Consider the following 23961-nt stretch of genomic DNA (forward strand, 5'->3'; position numbering starts at 1 on the left):
TGGGGGATTTAGCTCAGTGGTTTCACCGCCTTCTGCGCAAGTGCGAGGACCCGAGTTCGATCCCCGGTACAAAACAAAACAAAACAAAACAAAAACATAAAACAAAAGTTCATAAAAATCAAAGTTAGATATAACAAGTTCTAGGTGGTTGTGGTTTTTCCTGAGGACCATAATAAATTCTGAGCATTAGTGTGTCTTTCTACAGAGTCAGAGTTCTTATGTTTGGCTACTTTCATATACAGTTCCTTATATAAATTGGCAGATAAAAAAATGCAGTGTAATGAAAATAGGACCAAATTTTCTACTACCATTTATTCTGTCTATTGGCTTTCTCAGACTAAATAAAATCTTTCCATTTGTAGTATAACCTCTGACCTTTCATACAATGCGTGTCTTTCATTTCTGTTGGATTACTTACTTCTCTTTCCAGCAGTCAAGTTACAAGAAAGAGTGAATATGTCAGTGTACCTAACTAACATGCTAACATGTCTTTTTTAGTTTGTCCTTGAAGAGACTTTGTTTTTAAATTTCTTGGTTTATTTTGTAAATTTGCAGGTGGAGTTTTGTGTATTTGTTATATTTATTCCTAATGGTCTATCATAAAATTTTTCCAACTCTGATGTTATGATACAACTGTTATAATTTTCAAATTTAAACTGTTCCAATCTCTGAAAGATAATTTTAACTTTTTCCTCATAGATTGTTCACATTATTAACCCATTTCTTAACCTTTACATTTAAAATACCAAGCATGTACTGACCTTTGTGCAGCAGCTACTGTATTTGAGGAATTCTGTTCTCAGTGAGCCACCTTTCTGCGCCCTGACCCAGGGCTGTCTGCACCTATGTTGCTAGAATCTACGCTGGTGCACAAACCATCTGCTTGTGAGTCTGATTTTACAAGTAATCATGCTGTGTTTTCTAGGTCTGGTTGCCCAGCTGTGACAGCATCATCAAAAATTAGTGCAGTAAAGCTAAAAATTTTTGGCTAATTATTTACTTGGAATAAGTATAAAATAATTTAATAGTGTAAGTTTTATCTCAATTAAGATGCCTTTTTAAAAAGTAGTTCTGCAACAATGACTCATTCTTTTCTGTTAATGAATGGGTAAAATAATAAGAATATTTTCCTATATATAGAAAGCAGATCACAATATGTATCCTTTATCTGATATTGTCTTCTATTTTTGTTTATTGTTCTATTACTATTTTATTACATTTATATATTTTGCCTTTGAGATTGTCATGATTTCTATTGCAAGCCCTCTCAAATTTGAATAAAAAGTCTTTGTAAGTATTTTTCTAACTACTACTCCTTATAGTTTGGACCAAACCTGAAACTGAGTACTAAGAGATATGTTTTAGCTACTGGTAATGAATATTTAAATGTTTTTGTTCTGAGACACTTTTAAGAATAATTGTACTTTATGGCCTTACTTGTAACAGCTATAAAAGAGATGTACAAAGTTTTGCTAATGTTTTATTTTGCCATTTTTCTTATTGAAATGACAAATATTATTTGCTTTGGAAAGAGATGGCCACGTATTTTGATCTGTTAAAATTCAAGTATTTTATTTTGAAGTTTTCAGTGCAGATAACTATCAATGTATTATTAAATTTAGATGTGGTTCTTTAGCCATATACATTTATTTGCAATCCAAGTCAATGACAAGCGATGGCTAGGGAAAATAGTATCTCCTTTCAGTATTGCAAATCTGTTCATACTTAAAGCAGCAAACCATATTTTTCCTATTTGTTAACTTTAAAATATTCACTATAATGAGTTTATATTATTACACATATTTTGTTTAGTGTTATGGAAATTAATATTTACTATTCATATAGCAAGAAGAATGATTCTAATGGGACTTACAAGTAATTCTGAAATCTTATGATAACGTTGCACTGCAGGTTGCATCGTGGTTGTAAATCTTTTTCAATTTTAGGAGAGATCAAACCTGAAAACAGGATTGCTCAGAAATGGAGCAAAGTTTCCCATGACAGATTAGGTATCCTGTTTTCAGCAAGATCACTTTGACTTGATACCTAGCTTTAGAAAAGCCCAATGTGTCTAAAATTTTAGAAGAGAAATCTCTAAGAAGGCACTTTGAAGAAACTTTGAGAGTTTGGAAAGTCTAATACTTAACAATTCCTATCACAAAAAATATTGTCAGAAATACTATGACATTCATTTCCTGTATTTGCAGTTTTAAATTAAAGTACTGATAGGTCAAGTGTATATACTGGTTAGATGTATTTAATGTGACTGAGACTGAAACTGTCTTAATTTAAAAATAAAAAGTAAAAAATAAATGTTTACTTTTGAAACGAATGCTTTCTAAACAAGTCAATATTCTCAGATTTCAAAATTCAGTTCCAATCTGAAATAAACATTGATCTCAGTAGTAAATATTATGGATGTGTTTGAAACAATACCCCTAATAAGGAAAGGTTATTTTTTATTAGTACATGTTTATCATTCATAAAGATCATTCATCATAGGGAATTTGTAACTGTACCTGATATATCAATTGTTCTTTTTATTCCTATTCCCTTCCCCTGCCTTCAACCCCTTTCCCCTTCTCATTTGAGGAATCTCCATACTGATTTCCACAGTGGTTGCACTATTCTATACTCCCACCAACAGTGGAGAAGGGTTCCCTTTCCACCACAGCCTTGCCAGGATTTGCTATTGGTTGATTTCTTAATGATAGCCAAACTTTTTAAAAGTGAAATGGAATCTTAATGTTGTTTTAATTTGCTTATCTGCATGATCAGTGATGTTGAACATTTTTCATATATTTGCTTGTGGTTTATACTTCTTCATCTGAGAAGTGTCTATTCATTTCAGCTGGCCATTTTTGGATTGGGTCTTTAAATTTGGGGTTTTTGATTATTTTCAGGTCTTTAATATCCTAGTCCTTTGAGGGGTAGTTAGTAAAATTTTTCTATATTTTTGGTTATCTCTTCACTCTTTTTTGCTGGTACAAAAGCTTTATACAAAAGCTTTATAATTTGATGTGATCTCAGTTGGTGATTCTTTGTAATATTTCCTGTGCAATCAGGGTTCTGTTCATAAAGTTTTTATCTATACCTATGTCTTCAAGTATTTTACCTATTCTGTATTCCAGCAGATTAAGTGTTTCTGTTTTAATATTTGATTTTTGATCCATTTCAACTTTAGTTTAGTACATAGTTAGAGATATGGGTCTATATTTTATTATCAGCATGTGGAAAGCTAGTTTGCTTGGCACAATTTATTAAAGAAGCTATCTTTTTTAAAGTAAAGTTGTTTGGCACCTTTGTCACAGATAAGGTACCTGAATGTGCTTGGAGTTGTTTTTGCATCTTCTATTCTGTTATATTGATCCTAGAGTCTTTCCCTTTCTTTTCTTTTTTGCCAGTACCATGCTGTTTTTATCACTGTAGCTTTGTAATATAACTTCAAATCAGGAGTTGTGATGCCTCCTGCCTTGCCCTTGTTACCCAGAATTGCTTTTTCTGTTCTGGTTCACTTCTGATTCCATATGAATTTTAGATTGTTTTCTCTAGATCTGTGAGGTATGCTATTGTTATTTTGAGTGGGATTGTGTTAAATCTTTGTAACAGTTTTGACACTATGGCCTTTTTCAGTATACAGGTTCTGTGTCTCCAAGAACAGGGGATATCTTTCCATTTTTTGATACCCTCTTCAATCTCCTTTTTCAGAATACTGTCATTTTCCAGTGTAAAGTTCTTAGGCTTCCTTCACTAGATTGATTCCTGAGTACAGTAATACCTGAGTTCATGAACATTTCTTTTACCAAACAATTCAATTTGTGAACAGAAGACTTTGGCAAAACTGTGCTTCCATTTGTGAACTCAACATTGACCTTATGAGGAAATTTAATTTGGTTCACAACCAAAATAACTCACGAACAGAATCATGGAATGAATTAAGTTTGTGAACAGAAGTACTACTGTATTTCAGTTTTCTTTATGATTTTCTGAAAGATGTTGTTTCCCAAATTTCTCTCTCAGTGAGTTTTTTTTTTCATACACAGGAATGCTATTGAGTTTTCAATGTTGACTTTGTATACTGCTACAACATTGAATTTGGTTATTAATTCCAGGAGTCTTTTGGTAAAGTTTTTGGGGTCTTCTATGTAGAGTTTCATCTCATCCACAAATAATCTAACTTCTTTCCATCTTGTCCATATTCTTTTTTTTTCTTTTGCTTGTCTAATTGCTCTAACTAATGTTTCCAGAAGTCTATTGAACAGGAGTGGTGAGAGTTGGCATCTTTCTCTTCTTCCTGATTTCAAAAGCTTTCATTTTTTGACCATTTAGTATGATATTGGCTGTTGGCTTGACATAGGTGCATTTTATCAGATTGAAATAAAGACTTTCTTTTCCAATTTTCTTTAGGATATTTTTCACGAATGTGTATTGGGCTTTGTCAAATGCTTTTTCTGCATCTATTGAGATGATTCTGTGGTTTTTTTTCTTTGCTTCTCTTAATGTGGTGTATTACCTCTATGGATTTATATATATTGAACCACTCCTGCATCACTAGTATGAATCCTACTTGGTCTTGCTGTATAATCTTTTTGGTTATTGGCTGCATTCAGTTTGCCAGTATCTTGTTGAGGACTTGTGTCTATGTTCATTAAAGAGATTGGCCTGTATTTCTCTTTTTTTGATTGTGTCCCTCTCTGGTTTCAGTATCAGGGTAATGGTTGCTTCCAGTGTTGCTTCCCTGTTAATTTGATTAGAGAGTTTGAGGAGTAGTGGCATTAGACCTTCTCTAACTTTCTTGTAGGATTCACCAGTGAATATATCAGGACTGAAGGATTTTTTTATTGGTAGTTTTTTTGTTGTTGTTCTATTATTACTTTTTCAATTTAATTGAGTGATATTGGTTGGTTTTGAATTTTTATATATTCTTGATTCAGCTTTGGTAGTTAATATGTATCTAGGTATCTATCCATTTCTTCTGTATTTTCCATCTTATTATACTACATGTTCTAGAAGTAGGTACTGATAATCTTCTGGATTTCTGCAGGATCTGTTATGATTTTTCTCTTTTTATTCATAATTAATGTTATTATTGGGTAAAATCATGTACAAAAAGGGATTTAGTATCCATTTCATTTTAATATGCTATTGTATGTCATGCCATAATAAATATTATTAAACATGTGTCCATGTGGACATTTATAGAGATCTTGTGGGACATATTTCTCATAGCAGAATGAGGGGAATGATTAGCTTGCAAATTTATTCAATAATGCTGAATCTCTATCCAAAGAAATTATGATGTTACAGAGGAATATATGATAATTTCTGCTCTTCTACACATTTAAAAATATCAGTATGGATATATCAGTATATTTGTGCCAAATTGAAGGTAAAATATTATTTACTTTTGCATTTCTCTGACTTACTGAGAAGTGTACACATTGTCATATTTTTATTGGTCTCTCAACTCTTGCAAATCAAATTTTCATATCATTTAAATTATTCTTATTGTATGTTTTGTAATTTTCCTTTATGAGATGGTCCATATATTTTCTGAAAACTAAGTGTCAGTACATAATTGACTGAAAATCAATTGTGTGGGTCAGTGTTATGTTTTATTTATTTATTTATTTTTTGGTACCGGGGATCAAACTCAGGTCATTGCGCTTGCGCAGCAGGCGGCGAAACCACTGAGCTAAACCCCGGCCCAGTGTTATCTTTTTTAAGTATTGTTATTATGTTTTATAAAATAATGTAAATTGATTGGTATTTTTATTATTATCTGTTTCTTTGTCTTAAGAATTTGTTGCTTGTTACATATTATCATATATCTTATATAATAGCTTAATATGTTACGTATATAGTGGGTGGAAATCTAAATGTATTTTGTTTTATATAGAACACCAATTATTCTACATAACATATTGAACAATTAAATCTATTTTCACTGATCTGCAATGCCATATGTGTATATATTAACTTTTCAAATATATGTGGAATAGTTACCATGTACTTTTTAGACTATATCACAATAATTCTGTGTTGGAAGCACTTTGTCTTCTATTTGGTGGATATTTTTCACTGTGTAAAGTTACACTGAATTTTTATTGGGATTCATAATGTGAAGTAACTAATTTTTCTTCAAAATACTGTGATTTATATTATACAGAAATGAAAGTAAATGTAATTTAGTTCATTGCAGCAAAATTGGTGGATCTCACCAATATAATATTGTATGAAAGAAGCCAGATGCAGAAGAGTATATGACATATGACTTCATTTAAATAAATTGCAACAGCAGGCAAACTAGTCTGTGTTGTTAGAAGTCAAGATTGTAACTATTTGTGGGGAAAAGATGTAACTGGAATAGACCAAGTGGTGGGTGGAAGGTTCTTAGCTTCTGCTACTTTTCTTATGTAGATATAGTTTACATGAAGGCTCACTATATATGAATGTTTTAAACTGTATACTTTTGTTTTTTGTGATAACTGAAAAAATTATGTAAAAATATTCTTTGCTATTCTTGACAATTTCTTCTGTCTCTCCACTTTTTTTCACACCATTTGCATTTATGTCTCAATTCATTATGGTCTGATTTCCTTCCTCATAAACCACTAATGATATTATTGCTAAATACACCTGTAATTTTGCTGTAGCAACATGCAATGGGATCTATTCATCTAACTTGATTAGTTGTTCTCTCAGAAGTTCAAGTCATGATTGAATATGTTCCTTGATAAAGTCCATCTTTCCATAGGTTTTATGACAATGGAATCTCTGCCTTGTGTATATACAGTTATATAACTTTTTCAATCTGTACACTGGTCTCTCTTGCCCTGCTCATTAAAAAGTAATCATTTTTTCTACCAAGTATTCATAGACTTTAATCTGCTCCATTTTCTTAATTTCCTTGAATGTTCACTTTCACTTACAGAACTTGATATCTATATAGTATGTGGTCTAACACTTAACTGTAAATTAGATCCTTATTTCTATCTCCATAGTCAAATGAAGTATCTTTATTTGATTGCCAGATAGTTATCCATATAGAATTTATTTTCATCTTGAAACCATTATTCCTTTCAATGTTTCAAGAGCTAGAAACTTGATAATTACCCTGCTTTTCTATCATTCATTTTTTAGTCTTTGCTTAACAAACAACTTTGTAACATTAATTGGAGCAGAAAATTCAAGTTGGGGAAACAATTGTCATCCTTCCCACCAAAAAAATCAGGTCACAAAACCTTCCTTTTGCACCTGACAAGGTGGGCTACCAATTAATATGGAAGAAATGACTACTTCTTGAATTAAGAGTGGATTTCATATCTATTAGAACATGCATTTAGAAAAGCCAGCTGCCATACAAGAAATTTGGGCATTAAGCTACCAGGAAGCCAAAACTAACATGTGGCAAGTACTTAGGTAGAAAGACAGGTTTCAGTTGGATGTGGTATATGTCTGTAATCTCAGCACCTTGGTAGTCTGAGGCAGAAGAATCACAAGTTCCAGTGCAATCTAAGCAATTTCAGGAAACTCTGACTAAATATAAAAGTAAATCAATAACATAAATTTTTATCGTGAAATCTTTTCCTATGACAATGCCTTCAAGAGTTCTATCTAACCTGTCTTCCAGTCAGTTTAGTGTTTCTGTTTTAAATTTAGATCTTTGATCTATTTTTATTTTAGTTTAGTGGATGTTGAGAGATATATGTCTAGTTTTACTCTTTGACAAGTTGAAACTCAGTTTTTCCAGCACCATTTATTAAAGAGGCTATCTTTCCTCCAGTTATGACCTTTGGTTCCTTTGTCAAAGATCAGGTGGATGAGTATGTTTGGAGCTGATTCTCCATCTTCTAATTTGTTCAACTGATCCATGGGTCTGTTTCTTTTCTGGTACCATGCTGTTTTTATCACAGTAGCTTTGTACTATAGTTTCAAATTGGAAATTGTGATACCCCCCCACCTTGTCTTCTTTGTCTAGAATTACTTTTTCTATTCTAGGTCTCTTCTTGTTCCAAATGAATTTTGGGGTTGTTTTCTCAAGTTCTGTGAAATGTGCTATTGGAATTTATTTGGGATTGCATTGAATCTATATAGCAGTTTTGGAAGTATGGCCATTTTCACTATATTGGTTCTTCCTACCCAGGAGCAGGGGAGGCCATACTCTCCAGTGAAATAAATAGGACACACATGTGTAAATACCAAATAGTTTCTTTGCTGTGAGAAACTGAAAGTGTAAATGAGGATCAAAATGTATAATAGATAATGTGAAATATGAAGAAAAGGTCAAAAGGGGAAGGGGAAGGGGCAGTGGGAAGTGTAAAAGAAAGGAAAGAAGGAAAAGGAATAAATATGACAAAAGGAAATAATGGAAACAAAGTCTTTGTAAATAGGGAGGGGTGGAGGGGTTGAAGGGAGTGCGGGGGAAGGGGGAAAAAATAAGAACCATGATATATCATGCAAAGGTGCAAATTTCCAGTGATGAATATAATCATACTGTATACCTAAAATGCACAATACACAATTTTTAAATAAAAAAAAATTTAAAAATTTGAAAAGCACTGAGAATGCAGGCCAATGTCAAGGCCCTGGGTTGAAACATCATAAGAAAGAAGAGAGAGATTGAGAGAGAGAGAGAGAGAGAGAGAGAGAAAGAGAGAGAATGAATACAAGTTCCATAAAAGCTGCAGAAGTCCAACCATCTCAGCTCCAGTGCAATAAAATCCCCATAATTCAGTTACATGAAGTAATCTAGACACAGAAGGACAAATATTACATGAAGATATCATCTATATGGAGATTATCTAAAATTCTAAAAAAACTTTTTTTAGAGTTAGAACCTAGACTGGTGGTTAGCAGAGGGTGGGTAGATTTTGTGCATGGCTAGGGAGATATTGATCGGCTAGTATGAAGTTAGAGTTGGGGGAATAATTCTGTGTTCTATTAGACAGTAAATGTAATTAATAGTATGCATAAGTATTTCAAAATAGATAGAAGTGAAGACTCTGAATATTTCACAAAAAAGAAATGATAAATGTTTTAGGAGATGTACCGGTATGCTAATGAACCTGATTTGCATTGCAAAATGTATACAAGTATCAAAATATATTTTACACTGTAAATCTGTACTACTACCATGTATCAATTATAAATTTTTAAAATATTAAAATTTAAAAACAAAAACTCTGTTTAACACAGATTAGTGGGTTTCATTAGTGGTTTTTATTACCTGTAAACTGCTTCTAATTTCTAACTGCAGTATAGCATCATATCTCACTGCTCTTTCCCTTTCCACTTCAGTTTCTAGTTCCTAAAAATTTTAATTCTTTGAATTTACTTTTCTACACAAAGTTTTTCTGTTTTAAATTTATTTTCTGTAATATTTTAGGGTGAGTGTTTCTGGGAATTACTTCTTATAACTGGACACTAAAGTCCCATGATGCTGAGGCACTGTTGTAGATCCCAAAGTGTCTTCTGACCAACTCTGTCAAAGTTTCCATTATGCTGAATTGGATGAGTGTATTAATCTGTTTTTCTCCCCTACAATACTATGAGCTCTCTTAAGGTTGAACTGTAAACTACTTACTGTGACAGGTCCAACTTCAACCAAGTGCTCTTCATATTTTATGTGGTGCAAAAAATGGTGGAGAAGAAATAAGTAAATACAATAAATCACGATTGTTTTGGTTTCCATCTAAAGTGTCCCCCAAAGCCTCAGGTATATTAAAGATCTCTGGGGCACCACAGCTGAATTCCTTTTAGGAGGTTTGGCCTGGTTGGAGTTGGGTCACTACAGGCGTAATGTATAGAGGGTACATCCTTTCCTCCAGCTCCCTCTTTCTCTCTCTGCTTCCTGGTTGCCATCAGATTAGCAGCTATCCTCTGCTTAGCCACTTCCACCATGTTGTTCTTTCCTTGGAGGCCATCTCATCAAGGACTGAAATCATGAGTCAAAATGAATCTCTCCTCCTGTATGTTGCGGTTCTTGGGTATTTGTCACAATGCTAAGTGACAAAGCTCCTAAAGTTTTTCCTATATAAACATACCAAATATGCAATTTTATAAACAAAGATGTTAGATATCTTAAAAAGTATGTAATATTCATTTTATAAAACACTTTATATTTTATTTTTATATATATATGTACATTTTAGGTATAAAATACACTTACATTTATCTTTGGGTGTTTGTTCCAGAACATGATGTATCTTAGTTCTTATTTTTTCTCCCATTACCTGTGCACCCTTCACCCCCTCCACCCTTCCCTATTTACACAGATTTTGATTCCATTATTTTTTCTTTCTCATAATTTTTCCTTTCCTTCTTCCCTTTCCCCTTCCTCTCCCACCATCCCCAAACCCTTGGACCTTTTCCTATTTCAAATTATCAATTATTCATTTTAATCATTTTCATCCTTATTTACACTTTCAATTTCTCACATTAGAGAAACTATTCAGTATTTACACATGTGTGTCCTATTTATTTCACTTAAGAGTATGGCCTAAATATGCATCCATTTAGCTATAAATATAACACATCCTTATTCACATTTTTCTGAGTTAATAACATAAACTCCCTGTTTGTCTCCTGTTATCCCTAGTCATGTCAACGTACTTTGTGTTTCTATGAACTTAAAAATTTTCGATACTTACAAATGTTCCAAAAACTGCATACATACATACATACATACAAATCCCATAAATGTGTTTATTTAAGAAGGAAGGCATTTGTAGCAATCCTGTTATTTTTGTCATTGTTAATTGAAGTTATGTCATTTGGGTTCAGAAGTGTGATTTTAAGAATAGGAAGAAGCAACAACATACTTACCCCTTGTACTGTGTTCACTTTTATAAAACACCATCTAACACTTTTTTTCAAAATTGTCACTTGCCATTTACTAGGTGTTTCTGATATACTTATCACTAATCTGCTTAAATTTAATTCCCACCAGAACTCTATGATATGGTAACTAAATACCATTCAAGTTTCTATGTATAGGCTATTGATTATTTTTATTTTTAATAGATGAACAATTTCATATGTATTAAAGCACTTGTTTGGCATCATCTGTGTAGTGATCTATCTAAATTAGTAGTGAATAATTCTTCCTGGAATCTAAATACTCATTATTTGAGACCATTAAAAAAATTGAGTACAACCTTTAGTATATTAGTTCTTATGTCAAATGGCCCATCCGTGTCTATATTATTCTATGCTGCTAGTCTCTCTCAGTGCGTTTATATCAATCAGTTCTTTCCAAATGTGGATCTAAATACGTTTTTTAAAAGGTACAAGACCACCTACTCCAAATTTGTGGTATATATATGGATTGGCTGTGTATCACATGACAATAGAAAATCATTTCATTCTACTTAGAACTGCAATGTTTTTCAGTTCCTTTTTATTCTCTCAGTGTTTTTCCACATATGTAAACAGACTTTGAGAAGGTATCTGAAACTATACCTGGGCTCAGTTAAGTTAATCTTGTACTATTATATCTCCTTTAGGAAAAACAAAAACAATAGGTTCAAATGGATGGTTCCTTGATATCAGGTGTGAGATCAAACCATTGTTTCTCTCACAACTGTGCAATTTGATATAACTAAAATATTTTTTCTCAAGAGTTTCCTTATGTATTATCTTGTAATACTCAACCCAACTCCATCTTGTGACTCAACGTCATTTTGTACCGGTGCTTGAACAAAGTTCTTGCTCTTGAACAAAGCACCCAAAACCCCCACATCCTGCTTGTCAGTAAACTTGGTGTAGTTGCAGGATGTTTTGCAGCTCACCTAGTGTGTGAAATTTCGTTGTGTCCCCCACTAGCCTGGCATGGTTCTGCTTCGGTAAGATTCCGCTTGCTCTCCCCTGAGCCCTCCCCAGCTGAAAGCATAATTTAAAAGGAGAAATCAAACCATTTCACATTGCTTGGGGAACTTTCTGGGTGCTAGTTCCTCCTTGGCCACCAGCTGTAATGAATGGGCTTGAATCTGGAAGAGCGTGTGGCACATCTCTATTGTTCTAACTTGCTCATCCATAACAATCTCAATTATTTTCCCATAAATTAAAAAACTATGTGGGTAATTTGGAGTGCTGAAATTGAGTAATTTGTATGCAACAGGAATTTCTCACAATTCTGGAGGCTGGAAACCCTAGGTCAAGACACCAACTGGGTCAATGGTTAATAAGGTGCCCAGTGTTTGCTTTCAAGATAATGACTTAAAACTGGGACATCACATTGTAAAAAGGGATGAAAGAATAGCCTAGGCAAGCTCCCTCCAGTTATGATATAAGGCACTTATTCATTCATGAGGGGAAAACTTTCATTAATTAATAACTTTCCCCAAAAGGATTTACCTCTTAATTCCACAAAAATTGGTACTGAGGGGCTGGAGATATAGCTCAGTTGTGTTGCACCTGCCTGGCAAGTGCAAGGACCTGAATTCAATTCCTGGTACAAAAAAATGGTACTGAGATTTATGATAAATTTTGGTGGGAATATCATCTTTTGAAAATACCAATAATAATATTTCAGATTTATGTATTAGAAATCTAAAATTGAATGTAGAATAATTTATCCAAGATTATATTACAGCCAAAACCAAGATGTAGTTAAAGTAGAATATCAAGAGATGCAATGAAAACTTATAAACATATCTGCTTCTTTGATCAGCTACAGACAACTACAGAGGATCAACTCACTATATTCTTCTAGCCATCCATGAATATAACTAAATTTTAATATATGTACCCAGCAATTCCATACAATTTACCAAAAATTTTAGTATACTTTCAATGACAAAAGTGGAAAACTATTAATTTTTGCAAACATCTGGGAAGTTTGTGTTTTCTAGGCCAATCTCCACTACAAATTAAAGTACATATTTTACATTATACTTATTTATAATAATGGATACTAGATGTCTTGCATATCCCGTTAAAAAGCATAAAGAGTAACACTTGATTATTTATAATGTCATGGAAATATTCTAATGAAATAAACTCATAATAAGCAAGGTTATTTATATGTTAATCTATAAAAAAACACACACGCATCTTCTTTATCCACTCTCCAGTTGATGGGCAATTGAGCTGTTTTCAAGCTTTGGTTATTACAAACCGTGCCACTATAAACAGGGATGAGCATATATCACTGTGGTATGATTTTTAAAATTCTTTTAGGAAGTTACGCAGCAGAAGAATAGCTGGGTCAAATGGGAATTATAATCCTAGTTTTTTGAGGTATCTCCATATTGATTTCCACAGTGGTTGGACCAGACTGCACTCCAACCAACAATAAAGAAGGGTTCTTTTCTCCCCACAACCCTGCCAGCATTTGTTATTGGTTGATTTCTTGATAGCAGCCATTCTTTGTGGGGTGAGGTGTAATATCAGCATTGTTTTCATTTGCATCTCTTGAATGACCAGGAATGTTGAACATTTTTGCATATGCTCATTTGCTATTTTTAATTCTTTGTCTGAGAAATGTCTGCTCATTTCAGATGCCCATTTTGAATGGGTCTTTATATTTGGGGAGGGTCTGACTTTTTTAGTTCTCTATATATTCTGGATAGTAGATCTTTGTCTGAGGAACAGCTGGAAAATTTTTTTTCCCACATTTTAGGTTGTCTCTTAGCTCTGTTGGTGGTTTCTCTTACAGTGCAGATCTTTTTAATAAGATGAGATTCCAGTTGTTGATACTTTGTGTTAGTTCCCATGGTACTGAGGATTTGTTCATAAAGTCTTTTCCTATGCCAATGTCTTTGAGAATTCAAACTAACTTATCTTCCAGCAAGTTTAGTGTTTCTGTTTTAATATTTAGACCTTTAATCCACTTCAATTTTAGTTTAGTGCATTGCAAAAGATAAGAGTCGACTCTTAATTTTTGGGAAGTTGAAATCCAGTTTTTCCAACACCATTTATTCAATAGACTATCTTTCCTCCAGTGAGGGTGGTTTGTTCCTTTGTCCAATATGAGATAGCTGAGTATGTCTGAAGTAATTTCTCTATCTTCTTTTATTTTTTCCTTAGATTCATTTATTGGTACATTTTAGGTATACAATACATTTACATTTATCTTTGGGCACTTGTACCTTTACATGATGTATCTTGGTTATTATTTTTCCCTATTTCCTGTCTTCCCCTCACTCCCCCACCCTTCCTTATCTACAAAAACTTTGTTTTCCTTTTTTCATTTTCTCATAATTTTTCCTTTTCCTTATTTCCTTTCCCTACTGTTGCCCCTTTCTCTTCCCCTTTGAATCTACTGTTCCTATTTGCCATTATCAGTTATTCATTTTAATCATTATTTACGCTTTCAGTTTCTCACACCAGAGAAACTATTCGGTATATACATATGTGTGTCCTATTTATTTCACTTAAGAATATGTCCTCAATATGCATCCCTTTAGCTATAAATGACTCTAGTTTCTCATTTTTTATGGCTGAGTAGTACTCCATTGTATAAAAAACAAACACATTTTCTTTATCCAGCTTCCAGAGAATGAGCACTTGGGCTGTTTCCAAGCTTTAGCTATTACAAACTGTGCTGCTATGAACATGGGTGCACATATATCTCTGAGGTATGATTCTTTTAATTATTTTGGGAAAATATCCAGCGGGGGAATAGCAGGGTCAAATGGGACCTCTAGCCCTAGTTCTCTGCGGTATCTCCACACTGATTTGCATAGTGGTCACACCAGTCTGCACTCCCACCAAAAATGGAAAAGGGTTCCTTTCTCTCCATACCCCTGCCAGTATTTGTTATTGGTTGATTTCTTGATAGCAGGAACTCTTTCTGGGGTGAGGTGGAATCTCAGTGTTTTTTTCATCTGCATCTCTCCAATTACCAGTGATGCCGAACATTTTTTCATAGATTTGTTTGCTGCTTTTACTTCTTTGTCTGAGAAATGTCTGTTCATTTCAGATGCCCATTTTTGAATTGGGTCTTTGAATTTGGGGGGTCTGAGATTATTCAATTCTCCATATATTCTAGATAGTGGTCATTTGTCTAAGGTACAGCTGCTAAAAATTTTTTCCCTCATTGTAGGTTTTTTGTTAGCTCTGTTGGTGGTATCTTTTGCAGTCCAGAAGCTTTTTAATAAGATGAAATCCCAGTTGTTGATTCTTTCTGCTAGTTCCCATGCTACTGAGGTTTTGTTCACAAAGATTTTTCCTATACCACTGTTTTCAAGAGTTCTTCCTAATTTATCTTCCAGCAATTTAGTGTTTCTGTTTTAATATTTAGATCTTTAATGCACTTCAATCTTAGTTTAGTGCATGCTGATAGATATGGGTCTATTTTTAATCTTTGCCTGGTTGAAATCTAGTTTTTCCAACACCATTTATTAAATAGGCTATCTTTCCTGAAGTAAGGATAGTTGGCTCCTTTGGCAAAGATGAGGTGGCTGAGTATGTCTGGAGTTGTTTCTGGGTCTTCTAATCAGTTCCACTGATCCTCGAGTCTGTTTCTTTTCCAGTACCATGCTGTTTTTATCACAGTAGCCTTGTAGTATAGTTTCATGTTGGGGATTATGATACTCCTTGCCATGTCTCTGTTACCTAGAATTGCTTTTGCTATTCTAGGTCTCTTCTGGTTCCAAGTGAATTTTTGGATTGTTTTCTCTAGGTCTGTGAAATATATTGTTGGAGTTTCAATTAGCATTGCATTAAATCTAATTAGCAGTTTTGGAAGTACAACCATTTTCACTATATTGGTTCTTCCTACTCAGGTGCAAGAGATGTCTTTCTATTTTCTTATCTCCTCTTTGATCTCTTTTTTTAAAGTGCTGTAGTTTTCAGTGTAGAGGTCTTTTGTTTCTTTGTTAGACTGATTACTAGATATTTCATTTTTTTGGATGCTATTGTGAAAGGAATTGTTTCCCTAATTTCTCTCTCAGTGATTCTGTTATTTGTGTACAAGAAGGCTATTGTTTTTTGAATGTTGAGGTATCCAACTACTCTACTGAATGTGTCAATTAAGTCTAGAAGTCTTTTTGCAGAGTCTTTTTGGTCTTCAATGAAGAGTATCATATCATCAGCAAATAATGACAGTTTTACTTCTTCCTTTCCTATCTTTACTCCTTTCATTTCTTTCTCTAGTCTAATTGCTGTGGCTAATGTTTTCAGAATTATATTGAATAGGAGTGGTGATAGTTGCCATCCTTGTCTTAATCCTGATTTTAGCATGAAGGTTTTCGGTTTATAAACATGTAGTATGATGTTGGCTCTTGATTTTTCATATATAGCCTTAATCAGGTTGAACTAAAAACCTTCTAATCTAATTTTCTGTAGGTTTTTTTTTTTTAATCATGAAAGGGCATTGAATTTTGTTGAATGCTTTTTCTGCATCTTTTGAGATGATCATATCCTAGGGAAGAGAAGGTGAGCCAGTCCCAGCACTGGGAAGGTGTGGGGGGCCTTGACCCCCGCTAGAACTCTTGAGTGCCTTTTACGGACATATCCGGGCCTGCTGCAAATCTACCCGGCAACAAGGAAGTAGCCCCAGTACCCTCCTCTCGCTCCTCCCCTCTAGCCCTACGGTATATATGTTGTAGCAGCTTCCGCAATAAACGAGACTTGATCAGAAACCTGTCTTGTCTCCATCTCTCGTGTCCCCTGTCCCTTCTCATCCTCGCTCCCCCTCTAGGGTCTTCGTTGACTTACCCGCGGGCCGGGACAAGTGGCGCCCAACGTGCGGCCAGAGAACGGGGGATCCAGTGAAGGACGCTGCTCAGGGGCCCTAAGATTAAGATTGAGGAACAAAGAGCACACTCGACACAGGAGAGGCTTGCAATTGACGTAAACCTGCCGTCTTTTTCGCACCTCGGTAAGTTGAGCAGCGATTATGGGACAGGGCATTAGTCAGCACGAATTGTTCGTGCAAGGTCTCAAGGAGACATTACAGGCACGAGGGGTAAAGGTTACAGTCAAACAATTGCTGAAATTTTTTGATTATATTAGAGATCTCTGCCCTTGATTTCCCGCCGAGGGTACCATTGACGAGAGGTGATGGAAAAGAGTAGGGGAGGCCCTTAAAGATTATTATGCTACTTGCGGACCAGGAAAGGTCCCGATCACTGCATTTTCTTATTGGAATCTTATTAATGACATTATCTCTCAGAAAACCAAAGATCCGGTGGTGGCTCAAGCCATCCAGGTCGGGGAGATAGCTCTCCGATCGGAGGAAGGGTTGATCACTCTCGGAGTGAGGAGTTTGTAAATACCCTGCGGGACGCCAAGATGGCGCCGAGGCCCGAGCCCCTGCGGGACGCCAAGATGGCGCCGAGGCCCGAGCCCCTGCGGGACGGGACTCCTTCAAAGGATGAAGGAGAAGACTTGATGTCTTTTGATAGCGACGATGACTTAGACAAGGAAAAACAAAATGTTATTGATGAGGGCTTACAGGCGGGCTCTGCCTCTTCCAAGCCTTTTAAAAAAAAAGCTTCGGCGCTCCTCAGCTTCTGCCCCCGCTCTTTCAGCCCCTGCCTCTAACCCCGCCCCGCCTGTTAAGGAGGAACCAGCCTTGTAGCCTTCCCTCCGACACTTCAGAAACCCCCCCTTCCCACAGAACGGTCCGGGGGAGGCTGACTGGACCAATCTTGAGGAGGAGACAACCAGATATCGCAATCCTGATTGGCCACCCGTAGTTCAATGTCCGCCTCCTTATCTTCCAGAACCCAACACTCCCATTGCGCCCGCTTTGACATGCCCTGTTGTTGATCCCCAAAAGGAACTCTGGGACAAAATAGAATTTCTAAAAAAACAGATAAGGTTAGAAAAGGAACATCAAGACCTTATTACCCAGCTTGAAGGCTTAAGAACAGGCAAAGCCCATAAAAATGTCCGTAGAAAAGACACCCTTAAGCCACGACCCCCCATTAGAGGGGCGACCCCCAGGGTGCCATCTGGATCAAGGGTACCCCTAAAACTTGAAACTGTGGAAGTCTTTCCTGTAACTGAGACTGCTGACGCACAGGGACAGGCGTGGAGACACCATAGTGGTTTTGATTTCAAGGTTATTAAAGAACTTAAAATGGCCGCAGCTCAATATGGGGCCACTGCACCTTACACCATGGCTATTCTAGAATCGGTGGCAGAAAATTGGCTCACCCCAATTGATTGGCAGACTCTGGCCCGCGCCACCCTTACAGGAGGTGATTATTTATTATGGAAATCTGAATATATTGAAAATTGCCGAGATACTGCTAGACACAATGCTCAGGCGGGTAATGGTTGGATACTTGATATGCTTCTAGGGGATGGGGCCTATGCTACCAACGATCAACAGATGCAATTTGATGCGGGGTTATATGCCCAGATTCAGACCGCAGCCACTAGAGCCTAGAGAAAGCTCCCTTCTAAAGGGGATGTGAGTACTTCTCTCACCAATATCCGACAGGGGCCTGATGAGCCCTTCGCGGATTTTGTTCACCGCCTGCTCACAACAGCGGGTCAGATTTTTGGGAACACAAAAACCGGGACAGATTTTGTTAAACAGCTTGCTTTTAAAAATGCTAATGCTGCTTGCCAGGCCGCCATCCGCCCTTATAAAAAAAAAACTGATCTCTCAGGTTACATTCGCCTTTGCTCAGAAATTGGGACTGCCTACCAACAGGGACTTGCCAGGGCTGCCGCCATGCAGGGTTACACGGTCAAACAGTTTTTGTCGCTTTGTCACACCGCCCGGGTAACAAATGTTTCCGGTGCAAGACAACGGGTCATTTTGCCAAAGAATGTCAGGCCCCTAGGACGTCAGCCCCTAGGGCCACACCTCCGGGGCCTTGCCCTCGATGCAATAAAGGGAGACATTGGACAAATAAATACAAGTCCATGACTGACGCTCAAGGCTGGCCCCTCCCGCTTGTCCATAACCCGGACCAGGGAAACGGGAAAGGGGGCCAGCCCCGGGCCCCCACACCCAAACAAATTTACGGGGCGCTCAATTTTGCTCCAGCAAACAACAATCCATTCCAGACCTCTTCAGAGCAACAACGAGAAGTGCCGGACTGGACCTCAGTTCCACTGCCCACACAGTATTGACTCCAGAAATGGGGATACAGGCCCTTCCGACAGGGGTCTTTGGGCCCCTGCCTAAGGAAACCTTTGGGCTTGTAATAGACAAAAACAACAGCACTATAGATGGGCTGCTGATCTACCCGGGGGTGATTGATAGTGATTATTCCAGAGAGATTAGAGTTATGGTTTCTTCCCCCAAAGTCATTAACACCATTCAATCAGGCCAAAGATTTGCTCAATTGTTACTCCTTCCCCTTCTCTCTACCTCTAATAAGGCTCTTAACAACGCCCGAGGCAGCCAGGGGTTCAGCTCATCCGATGTCTACTGGTCGGAGATGCTTTCAGCCCAGAAGCCTCTCATGACCTTGTGGTTGGATGGGAGACAATTTTCTGGATTGGTAGACACTGGTGCTGATGTAACTCTCATCAAGGGAAAAAATTGGCCTCAGGCATGGCCATTAAAAGACACCCTCACCCATCTCAGGGGTATAGGCCAGAGTCAAAATTCTAAACAAAGTGCCAAAGATCTGACCTGGAGAGACCAAGATGGTAATCAGGACACCATTCAACCTTATATCATCTCAGGGTTACCCATTAATCTATGGGGGAGAGACCTATTATCACAAATGGAGATGATTATTTCTAGCCCTAATAAAATTGTCACTACACAGATGTTTAAAAATGGGTACATTCCAGGCAAAGGGCTAGGTAAACACTCTACAGGTATTGTACAGCCCATTGAGCCAGTCCTTTGTAGCTTCAGATATTCAGGCCGTACGTAAATCTTGGGCCCAAATGTATGTTATACACTATATGGATGTCACACATTACCCTAAATTTGGAAATTTTAAATATATACATGTCAACATTAATACATATAGTGGATTTGTATTTACCACCCTACAATCCGGGGAGGCTACTAAACATGTAATTGCCCACCTTCTAGTTGCCTTCTCAGTACTTAGATGTCCACAACAAATTAAGACAGACAATGGTCCAGGCTATGCCAGTTCTGGCTTCTCAAAGTTTTGCAAACAATTAGACATAACACACATAACGGGAATCCCATATAATCCACAGGGACAAGGCATTATAAAAAGAGCCAACCTCACACTCAAACTTACATTAGATAAAATAAAAGGAGGGGAATGGTACCCTATCAAGGGGTCACCTAGAAACCTGATATCACATGCACTATTTATTCTTAACTTCTTAAATTTGGATGCCAAAGGTTTATCTGCAGCCAATCGTTTCTGGCAACCAGAGACGCAACGACAATTTGCCTCGGTGATGTGGAAAGACCCCCTGGACCACTCATGGCACGGGCCCGATCCTGTACTTATCTGGGGCCGAGGATCAGTGTGTATTTACTCCAAGGAAATGAAGTCAGCCAGGTGGCTCCCAGAACGCCTAGTAAAACAAGTCGATAGGCGTGCTGATGATGCCGATGACCTGACATTGTCCAATCTTAACCAGTTAACAACGGCGCCTACAATTACAATCTAATAATCATCAAGAGTATAGTATAATTCAATTTGGTTAGTTATATTTGGGTGCACCCTAATTTTATACACTGTCTTATATGTTTGTCTATTGTCTGTTGTTTGTGTTCGTACAGTTGAGCTCAATATGTTCCTTCCCTTTCATAGGATATTCGCCTATTGTTAAATTGATTTACAGATAAATATGACTGAATTAAAGACATGCCTTCCTTTCCAGGTTGTTAATGGATCAAAGTACCATTGGAATTTATGTTGTGAAAGTAATGTGCATTACAAGCAATAATCAATTTGCAATTGACAGTTACAAAATAGGAAGATATAGACTCTTGTTTGTCAAAATGACTTAAGATGGGGACTCCCTTTGATGAATATAGAAGTGGCCACCCAGAAAATGATTATTCTGGTCTTAATTCATTAAAGGGACCCCCTAGTAAATTTTATATTATATAATCTTATGGGAGACATATCACAATGAATATTATCTAAATATGTTATAAATTGATTGTATTGGTTGTCCTTGATATTTAAGCACTGAATATGTTGTTACAAAATGTTTATATTGGTTAAGTTCTGAATATGTTATTGTAGTATGTCCACATTGGTTATCTTCAAAAGCTTAATCAGGTTAGCCTAACTCTCTTATCTACAGCCCAGCCTTGTTTACATCGCAGGATGAAATTTTGCTTACAGGTTAAAGAGATGACATCCCTGAATCTGTTGCATGGTCTGTTGCTGTTCCTGGCCACCACAGGCCCCAATCCATATATCTGATGGTGGTGGGCCTTCAGATCAGCTCAGGGAAGAGCGAGTACAAAAACAACTTGAGACTATCATCCAAGAGATGTATCCCTCCCTAAATTATCATCCACTGGTCCTTCCCAAACCTCGAGGCCCAGACCCTGACGCCCAAACTCTGAGTGTCCTAGAGGCCACTTATCATTTGATCAATACATCCAACCCCGCCTTTGCTGCGGATTGTTGGCTATGCTTGACTCTTGACACACCCCTGCCCCTCGCCTTGCCAGTTGTCGACCAAACTGACTATGCCAACAGTTCTAGTTACAATTGCAGTTTTTCTCTGCCCTTCAGGGTCCAGCCAGTACAGTTCAATGCCTCAGTTTGTTATCTAAATTTGGGCCACAACAATAGCTTCGATATATGTGTTGGAGTCCAAAATTTCTTTCTCTGCTCGGTAGTGCTTAATGGCCCTCCCGCCATTTGCCCTGCCCCGGGTCACGTGCTCGTCTGTGGAGGGAGCTTGGCATTCATCTCCCTCCCCACTAATTGGACTGGGCTGTGCGTGGGGCTGTGCGTGGTGGCGACTGTCCTCCCGGGCATCTCCCTTATTCCTGGAGATGAGCCAGTGCCCTTGCCCAGCTTTGACTATATCGCTGGGCGACATAAAAGGGCCGTCTCACTGGTCCCCTTGCTCGTGGGGCTAGGGGTGTCCGGCGCCCTTGCCACTGGCTCTGCTGGCGTCGGGGTGGCATTACACTCCTATGCCAAATTATCCAACCAATTGATTAATGATGTTCAAGCTCTCTCCAACACTCTTACAGATATACAAGATCAGATCGATTCCCTGGCTGAGGTGGTCCTTCAAAATAGAAGGGGTCTGGACCTCCTCACAACAGAACAAGGAGGGATTTGCATAGCCTTAAATAAACATTGCTGTTTCTATGCCAACAAATCTGGGATCGTCAGGGAAAAATTCACGAACTTCAAGAAGATTTAAACAGAAGACGACAAGAACTCATTCAAAATCCTCTTTGGACTGGCCTCAATGGTTTTCTCCCCTATCTCCTCCCTTTGTTGGGGCCTCTATTGGGTCTACTCTTGCTCATTTCTTTAGGGCCCATACTTTATAACAAAATCGTGGCCTTCCTAAAAGCCCAAATCAAGGCAATAAAAACAGCGCCCATACAGGTCCATTATAATTGGTTAGCCATGGCTGATCAGGATGAGTACCTGGTGAGAGGGCTGGCAAGCCAGTGACGGGCAACTGAGCAAGCGTGCCATGCTGTAAAAAGGCCCTCGTGTGCCGCCTAAGACAGGTGCCAGAGCATTGATTCTCTGGTTAACCGATGACGGGTAAGGTGCACGGTGCAGACACGTATGTTGCTCTGACCCAAGACAGGCTCAGCCCCCGCAGGCTTGGCTCTCCTGACGCCTTTCTTATAATTATAATTTTAAAGGGAGGACCTGTGGGGGGCCTTGACCCCCGCTAGAACTCTTGAGTGCCTTTTACGGACATATCCGGGCCTGCTGCAAATCTACCCGGCAACAAGGAAGTAGCCCCAGTACCCTCCTCTCGCTCCTCCCCTCTAGCCCTACGGTATATATGTTGTAGCAGCTTCCGCAATAAACGAGACTTGATCAGAAACCTGTCTTGTCTCCATCTCTCGTGTCCCCTGTCCCTTCTCATCCTCGCTCCCCCTCTAGGGTCTTCGTTGACTTACCCGCGGGCCGGGACAGGAAGGAAGCTCCCCCACCGCCATCTCAAGCTCCTAGGGCAGAGAAGGTGAGCCGGTCCCAGCACCTGGAAGGAAGCTTCCCCACTGTCATCCCAAGCTCCTAGGGCAGAGAAGGTGAGCCACACCAGCACCAGAAGCACTCACCCCCGTGGAAATGGGAAGACATGTAAACAAGCCTCAGAAGCAGACTTCCAGATCACCTACAGCAACGCCAAAGGGAAATAAGATGGGACAATCTGATACTCAGCCACCTGGACTCTCTGAACTGGCAACAAAAGAGGATCTGAGAAAAATGAAATCTGAAATAATTACTCAGATAACTGCAAAGATTTTGCTCATGGTGCAAGACATGATTAATAAATCTAGACAGGACACAGATAAAAAAATAGAGGCTCTGAGGAACATGATGGAATCCCAACATAGGAAACAAATGGAATCCATAAAACAGATGCAAACAGATTTCCAGGAGATTAAAAACTCCATTGAAAGTCTAAACAGCAGAATGAGCCAATGTGAGGATAGAATTTCAGATATAGAAGAAACGATGGCAATTAGTGACTAGGAAAAGAAAAATTGCTTTAAAATTTTAAAGGAACATGAGAAATCAATCCAGCAGCTGCTAGATGATGCAAAAAAGAATAACATAAGACTGATTGGAGTCAATGAAGAAACAGGAGAGAGTGCAGATGACATATAAAAGCTGTTCACAGAAGTGATGGCAAACAACTTCCCAAGCAGGGGAAAAGAACTTGACATACACATAAGTGAGGCATATAGGACTCCAAATAGCCTTGATCAAAAAAATCTACACATAGGCATATAATAGGATTCCAGAAATCCAATAGAAGAACAAAATTCTACAAGCAATGAGAGAAAAGAAACAAATCACATGTAAAGGAAAGCCTATCAGAATCAGCGGACTTCTCAATGGAAACCCTCAAGGCAAGAAGAGCTTGGAGTGATGTATT

At 37.6% G+C, this 23961-nt stretch overlaps 1 long non-coding RNA gene across 1 annotated transcript; it reads left to right on the forward strand.

Moving 5' to 3' along the window:
- Positions 1-16414: 16414 nt before the first annotated feature.
- Positions 16415-22902, forward strand: LOC147824945 (uncharacterized). Its single transcript, XR_015441526.1, has 2 exons — positions 16415-16828; positions 22079-22902. It is a non-coding gene; the product is annotated as an uncharacterized LOC147824945 (long non-coding RNA).
- Positions 22903-23961: the final 1059 nt, after the last annotated feature.

The sequence above is a fragment of the Heterocephalus glaber genome, unplaced genomic scaffold (genome assembly GCF_053883595.1).
Source record: "Heterocephalus glaber isolate CG9 unplaced genomic scaffold, H.glaber_assembly_v1.0 deba00001523, whole genome shotgun sequence".
In the NCBI taxonomy this organism is placed as follows: domain Eukaryota; kingdom Metazoa; phylum Chordata; class Mammalia; order Rodentia; family Bathyergidae; genus Heterocephalus; species Heterocephalus glaber.